The sequence below is a fragment of the Pongo pygmaeus genome, chromosome 20 (assembly GCF_028885625.2).
Source record: "Pongo pygmaeus isolate AG05252 chromosome 20, NHGRI_mPonPyg2-v2.0_pri, whole genome shotgun sequence".
Classification (NCBI taxonomy): domain Eukaryota; kingdom Metazoa; phylum Chordata; class Mammalia; order Primates; family Hominidae; genus Pongo; species Pongo pygmaeus.
The window spans coordinates 20,982,704-20,999,161 of record NC_072393.2 but is presented as its reverse complement, the minus strand read 5'-3'; positions in this window follow the sequence as shown (position 1 = coordinate 20,999,161).

Genomic DNA, 16,458 nt, shown 5'->3' with positions numbered 1-16,458 from the left:
ATGAAAGAGATATAGAAAGGAAGAGTTTAATGTAGTTTAGAGAAAATTGTATTCTGTTTATATTTACTTTTTTGTGACTTGTGGAGCAACTACTGGATCTGCAGGAAAAGAAAACAAGTTGCTAAATAGAATGTCTCTGCAAGCACTGGTTTTAAAAGAAAATTTAAAAACTAAGACCCTACAATACATACTTTATTTTTCCCATTTATCTGCTTTTGGGTTTCAGGAAATTGTGAGCACCAGCTCTAGAAAGGCAGAAGGATTCACCAGCCAAAACTCTGATCTCTACTAATCAGTTCTGAGTGCAAGACTCCAGGTTAGATTCAGATCTAAATAAGGCCTCCAACAAGTGTGAATATGAACAGGTCTGGAACAGGGTAAGAACCCTATAGAATTCTGTTCTCTATGCCACTGGGGTAATACCAGTTTTGTTTTTTCTAAGCTTACCTGAAAGAAACTTAAATCCTAGAATTTCTCTAATTTTAATCTTTTCTAGCAACTGCCCTGTCAACTATATACCATATACTAATATGCAATTTAAACAAATCCCTTCAGGTTTTCTAGTGTAATTTTATTAGAAAATAAATACCATGCACTTAACAAGGTAATAAAAATAGATATTATATGGCTGGGCATGGTGGCTCATGCCCATAATCCCAGCACTTTGGGTGACCAAGTTGGCTGGAGCTTGAGGTCAGGAGTTTGAGACCAGCCTGACCAAGATGGTCAAACCCCGTCTTTACAAAAAATACAAAAATTAGCCAGGTGCTGTTGCAGGCACCTGTAATCCTAGCTACTCAAGAGGCTGAGGCAGGAGAAGTGCTTGAACCCGGGTGGCAGAGGTTGCAGTGAGTCAAGATTGTGCCACTGCACTGCAGCCTTGGTGACAGAGTAAGACTCCATTTCAAAAATAAAAAAGAAATTATAGCAATTCTTCTGTTCATAAATATCATTCAGGTGTAGACATCAGAAGTCACAACAACATAAAGAAAGTGGCCTAAATAAAGCCCAAGATTTTGGACACATCTGCTTGTTGTACCAACCATATAATGCATAACCTAATTATTTATGCAGTTGCTAGTCTAGACTAAACATTTCTGGATTGTAGGAACCATGACTGCTTCATTTTTTTTTAATGGCCATATGAAATGGAAACAACTAGTTTATCTATTTAGGTCTCAAGATCTCTTGTTTATCATCCAAGTACCAGGAAATTGGATAAACTCTCATCTGGGTACCAACCAATGACACTTCTTGTATGAGGGGATGAACAAACACAGAATGACTCATTTCTCTTATACTGAGAGAGAAGCCGAATTAACCATTCTTGTCAGCCTGACATAATTCTGCTCTGGACATCCTCAAATGCCTCAAAGACACCTAGGTGGTTGTGAGAGAATTCCCAGTGATGCAGGGCTGATGGTCCAATGATAAGCCAGGCTGGAGAGACTCAGGCTGATTGTAAATGGAATAGGGAATTGCCCTGGTGGAGCTCCAGAACCTGGATCACCATTCTGATTTGCTAGCTCTTGGGTAAGAGAAAGAACAAAAATATTCTACACTCTAGTATCACATTTTACAGGTAAACAGAGTTGTGGTCATGGCTCTGGATACTTTGTGGACTTCATCTCTCACTCCTAAGATGCTTATTTACACTTACAGATTCTGGCATCATTTGCTATTTCCTCCTGGAGCCTCTCACATAACTGTAGCAGGTCAATGAACAAGATGTAAAAAAACTCAAAATGCCACACTCCCAAATGGGGGCTCTAAGATGTCTATGTTGATATCTCAAAATGCAGAAAATTTCTTTTGTTTGTTTTCTATACATTCTCAATCCAATATCTGGCCATTTTTGTAAATCCCAGGCAGAGGCCAGATCTTATCTGCAGATTCTAGGTAGGATCCACCTGGCTCTGCATCCTTTGGTGTTACAGCAAGTGGAGTACAATCAAAGAAGAGATCCCCTCATAGAGGCTGCTGTAGCACTTTCTAAATAATATGTCTACATAAAAAAAAAAACTGACACAACATGAATATAAGTAGGCAGTTTATTTGGGTCAAGCTTAAGGGTTAAAACCTAGGAGCAAAGATTCAATTTGCCTGGAATCTACACTTTGATTCACAGCAGTTACAAGAGGATTTGTAAAGACAACAAGAGAAGGACAGAGAGTGGGCTGATACAAAGTTGTTTGTCAGAAATTTTTATTTATATACAGAAATAGCATTGATTATTGATTAGATATATATTGTTATGGTTTAGGGTATGGGATATACTGTCCAATGTGGCATTATTAGTTTAATTTATAGGTACTTGTGGCAACAGTGAACAGTTTCAGGAGATGAATACATAGTTCCAAGAGGGGAGAAATAACTGCACTTTTATTTTCATGTCTCTCTGAGTTTGATAACCAAAAGGACTTGAATTTTTTAGATAAAAGTTTTTTATTTCCCAAATCTCAAGACCTGGATTCAAAATATGAAGCTACAGATTTAGGGCCTGAATGGCTGGAGTAGCAGCAGGTGTTACCTGCACATTTGTGAGCACTTTAGCAAGAGAAGGAAGGAGAATGTGGAGATTCTCCTGTCTCTGTGTCTACACAGTGCACACATGTTATTCTGATTGGGTTTCTGGGCTACATAGTTTCTATATCAGTGTCAGGTCTGAAGATACACGAGTCATTGAAAGAGGTAAAATGGTTAATTACTCCCCTGTGAAGTTTGTAGAAATGTGGTCTAGCCTCTCTGGAAGTGACTGTAGAGGACTATAGATTCCAAATAGGCAGAGACACAATTCTGCCTGCATATTTAGGGGACAGCATACACTTTGCAACACAAGTGTGAGTTGACTGGAAGCCTGAGAGTAAAAGTCTTCTCTAGAGGAAATCCTGTTGGCACCTTATGTGTTTATATCATGTCTAGTAATTCTAGAGAGTGTTTGGAAACAATAATTAAAAGAAAAATTTTCGACTAGGTGCGGTGGCTCATGTCTGTAATCCCAGCACTTTGGGAGGCTGAGGCAGGTGGATCACGAGGTCAGGAGTTCAAGACCAGCCTGGCCAAGGTAGTAAAACTCTGTCCATAGTAAAAATACAAAAAATTAGCCAGGCACGGTGGCAGGTGACTGTAATCTTAGCTACTAGGGAGGCTGAGGCAGGAGAATTACCTGAACTCAGAGGGCAGAGGTTGCAGTGAGCCGAGATCATGCCACTGCACTCCAGCCTGAGTGACAAAGTGAGACTCCATCTCAAAAAAAAAAAAAAAAAGAGAAAGAAAAAGAAAAATTTTCTCAAGCCCCAGAGAAACTCTACAATAATAGAACAGAAAGAAAATGGTTTTATTACACAAGGGAATTTGACTTTGACTTGCAACATCATCAATCTGCTTAAGAGACTGCAAAGACAGAAAGATAGTCACCATAATTAGTTCATGAGTAGACTGAAGAGGCCATCTCTGTATGCTAATTCCTTATATTCAATACAAATAAACTTTTCCCATTTAAAAGAAGTGGCTCTGTACTCCTTGGCACTGGTTTTTTTCTCCTGGTTGCTAGTGTCCTCTCTTGACCTCTACCATCTGCCACTGATGCACAACCCAGAGCACAGCTCACAATTTATGTGAACACCATTCACCACAGCAGCACTCTAGTGTCACATCAGAGAGTGAGGCCTGAGCTGCAGGAGGAGAGCCCGCAGGCCTTCTGGGTAGAATTGCACCTTCACAATAATGGGAATGTGAGCAGTGTTTCAGCCTCCATTTCTATTTATAATGGTGACATGGAAAAAATACTGCTGAATTTCCAACATGAGTCCATATAGAAATGGCTCCAAAAGTTCTCACTGTGACAGCGCACCTCATTCAGACACCATGAGGTATGAATAGGGCTTTTGAAACAAACACAAAAGCATTGGAGAGAAAAACAGATCTTCATCTGAGTAAGATTATTTTGAGGAAAAAAAGTTAAAAAGATCTTAAGAAAAAGCTCAGATTAGATGTAAGATTGATCAAGTCAGTCAGAAAATATTCCCCTAAAAGCAATTTCTCTCTAAACATCCAAAGTGCACAGCTACTCTCAGCATGAGAAACATGAGCATTATGAAGAAAGGGGGCAGATTTTCAGAAGAATTTTATTAAGTTTTTGTTCCATCTCTGCTGCTGTCTCATCTCCTAGCCATTGAATGGGGGTTCTATATTGAAATACATATGACAACTTCCAACAATACTTTTTGATGAAATAGAATCTGACTGTGTTCATATAGTGGAATATATTAGAACTTGCAACATAGTTAACTGAAGAGCTATTACGGATTTTGGGTGGCCACATCACCTGTCTTTATTTGTCCTGTAATAGCAGCATACCAATTTAGTGAAATAAAATATACTAAAATTGTGTTTACTCATAATTATCCCTATAGAATAAGGTAATAAACACGTAAGCCTAATATCTACTGTAACAACTTGGTAGTAAATTTTCTTTGGATATTACATATAAATATCTAAGTATGAATAATTTTAATAAACTAGTCATAATGTATGCAGCATTTTAAAAATTGCAGCTATAGCCAGGATTGGTGTCTCATGCCTGTAATCCCAGCACTTTGTGAGGCTGAAGCATGCAGATCACGAGGTCAGGAGTTCAAGACCAACCTGGCCGATATGGTGAATAGCCATCTCTACTAAAAATACAAAAAAAAAAAAAAAAACAGGCATGGTGGATTGTGTCTGTCGTCCCAGCTACCCAGGAGGCTGAGACAGAAGAATCACTTGAACCCAGGAGGCAGCAATTGCAGTGAGCTGAGATCAAGCCAGTGCATTCCAGCCTGGGTGAAGGAGTGAGACTCTGTCTCTAAATAACTAAATAGCAACTATACTTCAATTAAAACACTTTATATTTCAAAAGTATAAATAACAATATTAAAATAACAAAGTGATTCATTCGAAGTCAGCATTGCAGCTTTACTTTCATAAAATTTTAGAAAATACTGTTTATGGCTTACACCTATAATCCCAGCACTTTGGAAGAGTGAGTTGGGTGGATTACCTGAGGTCAGGAGTTCAAGATCAAGCTGGCCAACGTGGTGAGAACCCATCTCTACTAAAAATACAAAAACATAGCCATGCATGGTGGTGCAGGCCTGTAATCCCAGCTACTCAGGAGGCTAAAACAGGATAATTGCTTGAACCAAGGAGGCAGTGGTTGCAGTGAGCTGAGATAATGCCACTGCACTCCAGCCTGGGAAACAGAGTGAGACTCTGTCTCAAAAAAAGAAAATACTTGGGGGGAGGGGGGAAGGAAAGCATTAGGAGATATACCTAGTGTAAATGACGAGTTAATAGGTGCAGCACACCAAGCTGGCACATATATACATATGTAACAAACGTGCACGTTGTGCACATGTACCCTAGAACTTAAAGTATAATTAATAAAAGAAAATACTGTTTAATTTATATGAATGCAGGTTGTCTACAAACACTACACATAACTATGCTAATTGTTCTGAAGTAATAAATAGAAAGCAAGGTATAACTACAGACTCCACCCTTCAGTTTCCACACTGAACTGTCCTTCCTTTTGCAGTATAAGTACTTCACCCTGCAAATATTAGATAATTTCCTTGGATCATCAGGTCTCTGTCAAAGAAACTTAGTATCTTTTAGTCTTTATCATTCCATATTACAAAACTAAATCCTATCTTTGTGCTAAGCTTCTGTGTGCTCTTGAAAAGTGCTTTTATCTAAACAAATCTGTGTCTACTTTAGAGGACTAAAAATGAAAAAAATTAATCCTCAGAACCAAAAGTAAAGCAATAAATCTGAAGTACTAGATAAAGAAAATCTGGAGTCAGAAAAATGACAAAAGATTTATTTAGCTATTAATACGATTTACATATATTTCAGAAAAGCAGAGAAAAACATCTACATGTAATCTAAATACCTAAGAAAAGAGAAAAAGCAAAAATTTTTTTTGAACTTTAAAAATTTTTTGAACTCTGGGACATCTGAAATTTGCACACTATATGCACTTGAAAGAAGGCTTATGGGGGGAAAAAACAGAAGACAGAAAGTTGTTATAAAAAAATCCATGAGTGCACAAGACCAATGCAACAGAATAGAGAGCCCAGAATTAATGCCACCCTCCTACAACCATCAGATTTTTGCCAAAGCCGACAAGAGAAATGTGGGAAGAATTCTCTATTTCATAAATGGTGCTGGAATAATTACCTAGCACTATGTAGAAGACTGAAATTGGACCCCTTCATTACACCATATACAAAAACGAATTCAAGATGAATTAAACACTTAAATGTAAAACTTAAAATTATAAGAAACCCTGCAAGATAACCTAGGTAATACCATTCTAGACATAGAAACTCACAAAGCCTTCATGATGAATCTACCAAAAGCAATTGCCACACAAGCAAAAATTGATAAATGGGACCTATTTAAACTAAAGAGATTCTTCACAGCAAAGGAAACTATCAACAGAGTAAACAGACAACCTACAGAATAAAAATAATTTGCAAACTTTTTCTCTAACAAAGGTCTAATATCCAGAATTTATTAAGAACTTAGGCCAGATGCGGTGGCTCACCCCTGTAATCCCAGCACCTTGGGAGGCCGAGGTGGGCAGATCACCTGAGGTCGGGAGTTTGAGACCAGACTGGCCAACGTGGAGAAACACCATCTCTACTAAAAATACAAAATTAGCAGGGCATGGTGGTGCATGCCTGTAATCCCAGCTACTTGGGAGGCTGAGGCAAGAGAATCTCTTGAACCCAGGAGGTGGAGGTTGCGGTGAGCCAAGATTGGGCCATTGCACACCAGCCTAGGCAACAAGAGTGAAACTCCATCTCAAAAACAAAAAACAAAACAAAAAAAACACGTAAACAAGTTTACAAAAAAGAAACCAACCTTATTAAAAAGTAACATCACAAAAACATGAAGAGATTCTTTTCAAAAGATGACAAACATGTGGCTAACAATCATGTGAAAAAATGCTCATCACTAATCATTAGAGAAATTAAAAGAAAAACCACAATAAGATACCGCATCACATCCATCAGAATGGCTACTTATAAAATTTCAAAAACATAACAAATGCTGGCAAGGGTTGCAGAGAAAAAAGAATGCTTATACTCTGCTGGTAGGAGTGTAAATTTGTTCAACAACTGTAAAAAGCAGTGTGGTGATTCCTCACAGAACTAAAAACAGAATTAGCATTTGACCCAGGGATCTCATAATTGGGTATATACCCAAAGAAATATAAATTATTATATTATAAAGACACATCCACATGTATGTTCACTGCAGCACTATTCACACTAGCAAAGACATGGACAGGCCCTAAATGCCTATCAATGGTAGACTGGGTAAAGAAAATATGGTAATATGGTACGGTCAGATGTGTTGGCTCATGCCTGTAATCCCAGCACTTTGGGAGGTGGAGGCAGGTGGATTGCCTGAGCTTAGAAGTTTGAGACCAGCCTGGGCAACATGGCAAAATCCTGTCTCCACGGAAAGTGCAAAAAGAAAAATTGGCCAGGCTTGGTAATGCCTTCGTGTAGTCCTAGCTTCTTGGGAGGATGAGGTAGGAGAGAATTGCTTGAGCCTGGGAAGATGAGGCTAAAGTAAGCCAATATCATGCCTTGGCACTCTAGCCTGGGCAATAAGCTTGTCTCCAAAAATAAAATAAAAAATTTAGTAAAAACAAAAATTTACTAAACAAAATTTAGTAAAAACAAAACCATGGAATACTGAGTGGCCACACACACACACACACAAAATGACCATATCCTTTGCAATAACATTGATGAAGGTGAAGACCAACATTCTTAGAAAACTAACGCAGAGGCCAGGCACGATGGCTCAGGCCGGTAATCCCAGCACTTCGAGAGGTCGAGTTGGGCGGATCACCTGAGATCAGGAGTTTGAGACTAGCCTGACCAACATAGAGAAACCCTGTCTCTACTAAAAATACAAAATTAGCTAGGAGTGGTGGCACCCTCCTGTAATATCAGCTACTCTGGAGGCTGAGGCAGGAGAATTGTTGGAACCCAGGAAATGAAGTTTGCAGTGAGTCGAGATGATACCATTGCACTCCAGCCTAAACAGCAAGAGCAAAACTCCTTCTCAAAAAAACAAAACAAAACAAAACAAAAAAAAGAAAACTAATGCAGAAACAGAAAACCAAATGCATGTTATTATTTATAAGTAAGAGCTAAATAATAAGAACATATTAACACAAAGAGAAGAACAGGCCAGACACAGTGGCTCATGTCTGTAATCCCAACACTTTGGGAGGCCAAGGCGGGCGGATCACAAGGTCAAGAGATAGAGACCATCCTGGCTAACACGGTGAAATCCCGTCTCTACTAAAAATACAAAAAATTATCCAGGCATGGTGGAAGGCACCTGTAGTCCCAGCTACCCAGGAGGCTGAGGCAGCAGGAGAATGGTGTGAACCCAGGAGGTGGAGCTTGCAGTGAGCTGAGATGGCACCACTGCACTCCAGCCTGGGCAAGATTGTGAGACTCGGTCTCAAAAAAAAAGAAAAAAAAGAACAACAGACACTGAGGCCTAGTTGAGGTTGGAGTATGGGAGGACTCAGAGGATCAGAAAACATACCTGTTTGGTGCTACAGGTAGTAACTCAGGGACAAAATAATCTGCACACCAAACCCCATGACATAGCTGTGTAACAAACCCACATGTGTACCCCAAACCAAAAATAAGAGCTAAAAGAAAAAGAAATTCCTGGGTCAGGGAGAGTGCAATGTAGGTAAGCGGACTGATTTTTGCTACAGATAGTGGCCCAGGTGGGGCTGTACTCTGATTTATTTCTGTGTGAATGCAGGCAGATGAGATTATGAAAAGCAGGTCTAGAACCTTGGTTGGTGGAGAAAACAGGTTGCTGCTGCAGATTCGGTGTCCAGGGAGGGGGATATGCCAGATTTGTAGAGACTTGTGGGTTCTTGGCAAGAAACACTTGGATCAAAAATGCAGTGGGGAAGTTCCTGAGGGTGGTGCCTAGTCCTGGGAGGAGTGTGGACATGTCAATGTCTAGTGTGTGTGTTTGGGAATGGGTGGGAATCCTGTAGTAGCAGCTGCAAGAAAAGGGGGTCTGTCATCATCGCCCCTTTCCTCTAAGTTTTCAGTTCTCTGTCACCCTGGGAGAAGACCTGGAATCACAGGACAATGGGCAGTGTGACAGCCTGTGTACAGGAGAGCAGAGCCTCCCATTCCCAAACACCCAGAATTTTATTCCAGGCCAGCCCTCCATGATATCTTTTTTCTGGCACCAAATCTGTAGTTTCCTGAACATCAAATAATTCTCCAACACCAACTCATTAACATTTGAATTCTGACACCACCCAGAGTCAGCACAGACCCTGATTCAGGGCTCAGTTCCACAACATTGTCCTCACTGCAGATGCCAGTCACAAACCCCATGGGCCCATCTATGCTTCTGAGCTGCTGCTTAAAAATTGGGGACTCCCATAACCTCCCTGAAGTTCAATAATTGGGTAGAGCTACTCACAGAACTCAGCAAAACACCGTAGTTATGTTTACCGGTTTCATATATAAGATGCAGCCTAGGAAAAGCCAAATGGAAGAAATGCATAGAACAAGAAAAGAGATGGGGAAAGATGAAACACAAAATCATAAAAAAATTTGTGATTAATAAAATTCTCCATCCTTTTTGTGCTCCAGTAACAGTTTGTGGAAAGAAACACTCTTCCCATTATGACTTAGATAGTGCTCTCTTTTCTTACTTATCACAGTGCCAGATACATACTCTGCACATTTTCTCCTTATTCTCACTAAAACAATCAGCTGAATTTGTCTTCAGTGGCCAAAATAAATTACTATTTTTGAGATGGAGTCTCACTCTGTCACCCAGGCTGCAGTGCAGTGGTGCCATCTCGGCTCACTGCAACCTCTGCCTCTCGGATTCAAGCAATTCTCCTGCCTCAGCCTCCTGAGTATCTGGGATTGCAGGCTCCCACCACAACCACCAGCTAATTTTTGTATTTTTAGTAGACACAGTGTTTCACTTTGTTGACCAGACTGGTCTCAAACTGCTGACCCCACCTTATTCAATATTTTTATTATCTTCTTTGCAGCCCCTCTTACTAATCTTACCAGCAGGCTACTATCCTGCTTCCTCAACATTTCTACCCAGAAGTGGTGGAATGTCATCAGTTAAGGCAGGAACTGGCTATTTTCACTTCTTTTGTGGTTCTTCAGTTGCTTCAGGCCATCTGGATGTATATGTGCAGGACACAGGGGATATGATGGCTTAGCTTGGGCTCAGAGGCCTGATAGTCTTGAACTCCTGACCTCAAGTGATCAACCTGCATTGGCCTCCCAAACTGCTGGGATTACAGGTAAGAGCCAGTGTACCTGGCTAAGGTGCTTGCATTTTATACCTTCATAAGAAAAGCAAATATATGTACTTTTTTCAGACAATATATGTATTATTTTATTATTTCTATTAAAAATTATGCAGTAAAAGATTAGTCACATGGGAACACGTGTAGAAGGTACTGTTATAAAGTTTCAGTGCTGCTAAAGAAATAGCACTCAAATATAACATTTTCTTTTTAATTCTCAGCAAGCTGAGGTACTTCTATAGAAGGATGCACCCTTACAGATGGAGCAATGGTGAGCGCATACCTGGACAAGGGAGGGAAAGGGGTTCTTATCTCTGATGCACGTGGACCCTGTTGCTGTGTCATTCCCCTATTGGCTAAGGTTAGACCAGACAGGCTAAACTAATTCCGATTGGCTAATTTAAAGAGAGTGACGGGGTAAGTGGTTTGGTAGGAAAAAGTGGTTATTCAGGGTGGAGAATGAGTCAGAGCAGAGCAGGTAGCAGGTAATGGGAATGAGTCAGGGTTGAGCAGGTAATTGGAATGAGTCAGGGTGGAGCAGGTAATTGAAAAAGGTTGCTTTATGAGGAAGTTAAGTTTAAAAGTAGAAGGCAAAGAATTGAACATACTGACATATTGATTCTTTGAGAAGAAATTTAGAAGTCATATCTAACTACCCTTCCTCTTGCATTTCCTTACAGCCCTTTCTTTTCAATTTTTTTTAACATGTCTTGGCTTAGATGTTCTGCTTGATTTTCCAAAAGAAGCTTCTATGGATAAGATGGTGGATAATTAAGGGAGGTTTTAGTAAGTGCTGTTTTTATAAGCCTCTGCACCACCTCACGGAGTCACGGTGTGACACAGCACCTGAGAAGATTAAGTATACCCATTATGTCTGCAAGGGAAGTAAGAATTTAGGCTATTATTTTTTTCCATTTACTGAACCACTTTTCTAGCCAACTTGTAAAGGGGTCATTTACACTTGAGTTTTTGGCTAACTCATTGGACGGAGCAGTCAGACCTTGCAATGCCTTTGTAGTATTTCCATCAGGGGCAGTATTGTTTGGGATGAAGGTACAACATTGAGTTTTAATCAAGATGCAAACTCCTTCTATTTTTGTTAATATTACGTCTAAGGCTATTCTATTTTTCCCCAGCCGTCTGGCTAGTAGGCACTAATTGCTCAGCTATTCCTTTAACAGCATTTCTAGTGTAGTTAATAAATCGCTGTTGGTTGTAATAGATGTAGTTTATCCAATCTACATTTTTATTAATTGCCACCCACCAAAATATTGACTCAAATCTTGCAGATATTTGATTTTGGGTTTTTTTTTTTTTTTCTGAAATGGAGTCTCTCTCTGTCGCCCAGGCTGGAATGCAGTGGCACGATCTCGGCTCACTGCAAGCTCCACCTCCTGGGTTCACACCATTCTCCTGCCTCAGCCTCCCGAGTAGCTGGGACTACAGGCGCCCAGCACCACGCCCTGCTAATTTTTTGTATTTTTAGTAGAGACGGGGTTTCACTGTGTTAGCCAGGATGGTCTTGATCTCCTGACCTCGTGATCTGCCCACCTCAGCCTCCCAAAGTGCTGGGATTACAGGCATAAGCCACCGTGCCCGGCCTGATTTGGGGCTTTAAATTGATCTGGTACTTCCTGTGGGACTCCAATTGCATTTAAATAGACTTGAGAGTCGAAAGACCCATAAGGAGCTTCTCTCACTTTATGATATCTTATTTTTCCTTCCTCTGGTTGATGAAATGCCAGAGTAAAAGGGATAGCCAATTGAACTAGAGCATAAGTACTGCTCTAATTATTTGGCAAAGTGTCCAGTAAAGATCCTCCATAATACCACCATACATCCACTCAGGGATGAATAAGAGCAGACTAACGGGTCAGCTCTAGGAAATGCCGGACTTCACTCCATCCTGTAAAGTTTCCAAGGAATGCCAAATTTTTTCCCTTGTCATTGGAGACACGATGTAAAGTTGGTTTTGGAAGATGGAGGCTAGATGGCACTCAGGGGCTGACCCTCAGGGTGTTGGACTTCAGGAAATAGCAGAGAAAGAGCTTGACATGATTCGTTATTCCAGGCAGTGGAATCTTGAAAAGCAGTGGCCATGCACTCCATGTCCACTTGGTTTGAGGACCATCCCAGTGGAAAGGCCCAACCTGGGCCTCTGGCCTACCATCCGCACAAGCATAACAGTCACTTTTGTTTAAAGCATGAATGGAATATTTAATCCATTTTATCCAGGCATTTACATCTTTATATCCTGTTTCAATGGCTATGGTTTGCCTCAGGTCTCCTATTTCTGCTACTGAGAGCTTGCTTTTGTCATTTGGCATGAGGTGAGGCATAGTTTGGTGTCATAGGTTTGGGAACAGGGCAGATGTAGGAGGTGGAGGAGGGAGAAAAATGTGCATCTTAAAGAATCCTATAGGATCCTTTCCAGTGACCTCTGCTCCTAAATCATAGAAATGCTCTAAAGTGGGGTTAGAGTTGCTAGTGGTAGGAATAGTAATGAATATAAGCACTGGGTTAGGAAAGGAAAGGAAAGTATCGTTAGACTGAGCTTTTCTTAGCTTTAATTTGGTAGGGCTTGATCCAGGAACAATGGCCCATGATTCTGATGATAATGGCGCTTGCTTGACTCAGGTGTCATGTGTGCATCCCCCTTCTGTGGTATGAACAGGAGTCTCAGTTAGCAGCGCAAGGTAGGGTCCTTCCCAGGCTGACTTGAGTTTTCCTTCTTTTCATCCTTTGATGAGAGCGTGATCCCAAGGCTGGTGCTGGTTTACCAGGAATTCTAGGGGTGGTACCTGTGCTAAAAGACTTTTAGTTTTGAGGGAAAGTAAAGTGAAAGATATGCCTAGTATAAGATTTCTAAGAAATCGATCTTTTGTTTTAAATGTGGGGACATCAACAGTGGATTTTATAATCCTTGGTGCCTTCTTGTTGAGAAATTTTCTTTAGCACCTATTTTTATTAGATTTCAGACCAAAGAAAGTCAAACACCATTTTATACTTTAAAATGCTTCCTGTATGATTTTTATATGAGATAAGCTAAATTTAGTGCTATTACTGTTAAACTTAACTTTAATAAAACGTTGTAGACATATTTATCCAACTTTTAATGTCTGACCATAAGGTAAGATTTTTATAGACTCTTTTTAACCTTTTATAATTTTTGTTAAAGAGCAAGTTAGTGCTTTAAGAAAAACCTGTTGTGCTTTTATTTTACTGTCCAGTTCACAGAAAAACTGGATGATACCCCTTTAACTTTAGCTCGTATGTTTACACACAGAATTTTCTTTACAATTAATGTTTCAAAACTTGCTGAGACCTTTAAAATAAATTTTTTTAACCTTTTAATGTAGGTAAAAATCCACATTCTTATGCCTCCTTATAATCCTTTTACCAAAAGTATATTTTACTTTCCTTACACACCTTACAAGTAAACTGTTTCTTCCATAGTTTTACATTCAGGAGGCCTAATTACTTTTAAATTATAAAACATTTCTTGCATAAATTCCCTTTATAACATTTTTCATGGCTTTCAAAGATAATTCTTCACATGCCTCAACTTTCTGACTTGTTGCAAACATCCCTTTCTTTAAACAACCAGTTAATTTTAGAACAAGAATTTACCATATAACGTCCCTTTTTACATAAATTCTCCACCCCTCCTTTTTTTTCTTTCAGAGATGATAACCATTCTTTTCCAATGTGAATTGCCTTCATGTCTTTGAACTAGACTGTCTAAGGTCACAAGATTAGAATTTAGGATAATACATGTTACACTGTTAACATTCAGCAAAATTTACTTTTGTTGAAAACCTCGTCAATTTGGGATTTCAATTATTATTTGCTATTAATAAGACCTTGTTCAGTCCATATTAACTTAGAATTGGTATAGATGACTCCTTCCTCATTCTTTAAGTACTTTAAGTCTTGGCTGGATGCAAACAGCTTGCACGTTTGAGCAGACCAATTATTAGGCAATTTTCCTAACTCTGCTTCTACAAGAGTTTCCTTATCAGTTACTGAATACCCATTGTGCCTTTTTCCCTCAGTCACCCAGGAGGAGCCATCTATCATCCTGTCCTGAAGGGAGTTCCTCCTAGGTCTGGTTGGACCTTTATATGGTAATTAAGGTTTAGATTCCCTGTTAGGAAACCTGCTGGGTTAAGGGGATTTTCAATGGTTAATGTTAAATCATTTTTTTTTAACAGAATAACCTCATACTTTCTTCTGTTAGCATGTTACACCCGAGCAAGGTAGAAAAGCGCCACACTTTGAGACGAATTAAGAGTCCTTTATTTAGCTGGTGGCCAAAGAGATGGCTAACGCTCAAAATTCTCTTGGCCATGAGGTGGGGACTTGATTTTCTTTTATACTTTGGTTTAGGAAGGGGAGGGGAGCTCAAATGCAACAATTCTATGGAAGTAAAAACATGCAAAAATTAAAAGGTCAAATGGTTACAGAGAAACAGACAATTTAAAAGACAAATGGTAACAGAAAAGCAATGGCACCAGGTGCGGGGGCTCTAAATCCTTCATAAGATGTTAGATATGGGTCCTATGCAGGACACAAACTCAAGGCTTTATGGTGTTATCTTTTGAGCAAAACCCTGGGAACTTAGTACATTGTTTGTTTCAGTACTTTATCAGTTAATTGGACTCTTTGATAGGTTGAGAATCTGCTTACATAAGTTAACTCCTTGAAGAAGGGGGTGGGTAAGGAGTCCTTGATGTCTTGTAAATCAAGGGGGCCAGATGGATTTTGTTCAGCTTTCTCAGCTAAGGGTGAGTTTTATTCGTGTGGAAACAAGGCTAGGTGATTAAGGGAGCAAAAGGGAGAGTCTAAAAACAGGGTTAGTAAAAACAAGGTTGGGCATTACATTCCCCACTTGTGTTTTTTGGGAGTCAAATCATTGATTCCTCAGTTATTAACAAGAGGGTCACATTGAGTCTTAAGATACATAAGTTTGACAGAAGCTATGCGTTGTTTTATAAAATTAAGAAACCAATTTAATATACAAGGCCCCAAAATTAAACTTAATAGTAGGATGAGGAGAGGTCCAGCTAACCCAGTGATTAAAGTAGTCAGCCGTGGGTTCCAGTTAAACATGCTTTGATACCAAGGGATGTTATTTTCTCGTTCTTGTTGGCACCTATCTAGATTTTCTCGAACTTTTTGGAGTGTATCTTCTATGACTCCAGATTGATTGGCATAGAAGCAACAACTTTCTCCTAGAGCTGCACATAAACCTCCTTGAGAGAGGAATAGCAGATCTAAGCCTTGGCGGTTTTGAAATACTACTTCAGCCAGAGACTCTACCTGGGAATGTAGTATATCTATGGCAGACTGGAGGTTACTTAAATCAGCATCCACCTGTTGAGACAGGGACATTCGTCCAGTTTCTCCTTGAACCAGGGCAGCCATACCGATGGCTGCTGATCCAGCTATGCTAAGATCAGCCAAGAGGGGAACCAGAAGTGGGACAGCTCGGTGCAACCTGGGATGTAACTCAGGGGGAGCAATGAGGAGTTGTGCTTCTGGTCCACTGTACACATATACCTGGGGAAGTACATGAACTAACACACACAGGAGAGGTCCTGGTTCAGTTCCATTAATGCAGCGAGTGAGGCCTGAGGTGCAGGCCAGCCAGGTATTGTCAGGTGCTTGGTAAGAGACGGAGTTGCTTATGGAAGTAAGCAGGGACTGATTACAAGTAGCCTGAAAAGGAGAATCAGATAAGTTATACCCAGTACTAGTCAGACAGGAAGCGTTTCCAGACACATCTCCTAGTGTGAGAGCACGGGGTCGTGTATAACAAGATAGAGGACCACGTTTAAGTGTGGCTTCTACTCCTAATCCTACATAATAAGGGGGTTTTGCTTTTAAACATAGCCAACAATCTTGGGCTAGTTTAGGCTGGGTGAGGTTAAGGAGATGGTGTACTCCAGCTAGTATAGACATTAGGCTGGGTTGAAGATGTTGTTGTAGCTGGGGTCTAGGAACTAAGAATGGCAGAGGAACAGTTAAATCAACTTTGTCAGGGTGTTTCTGGAACATAGGGT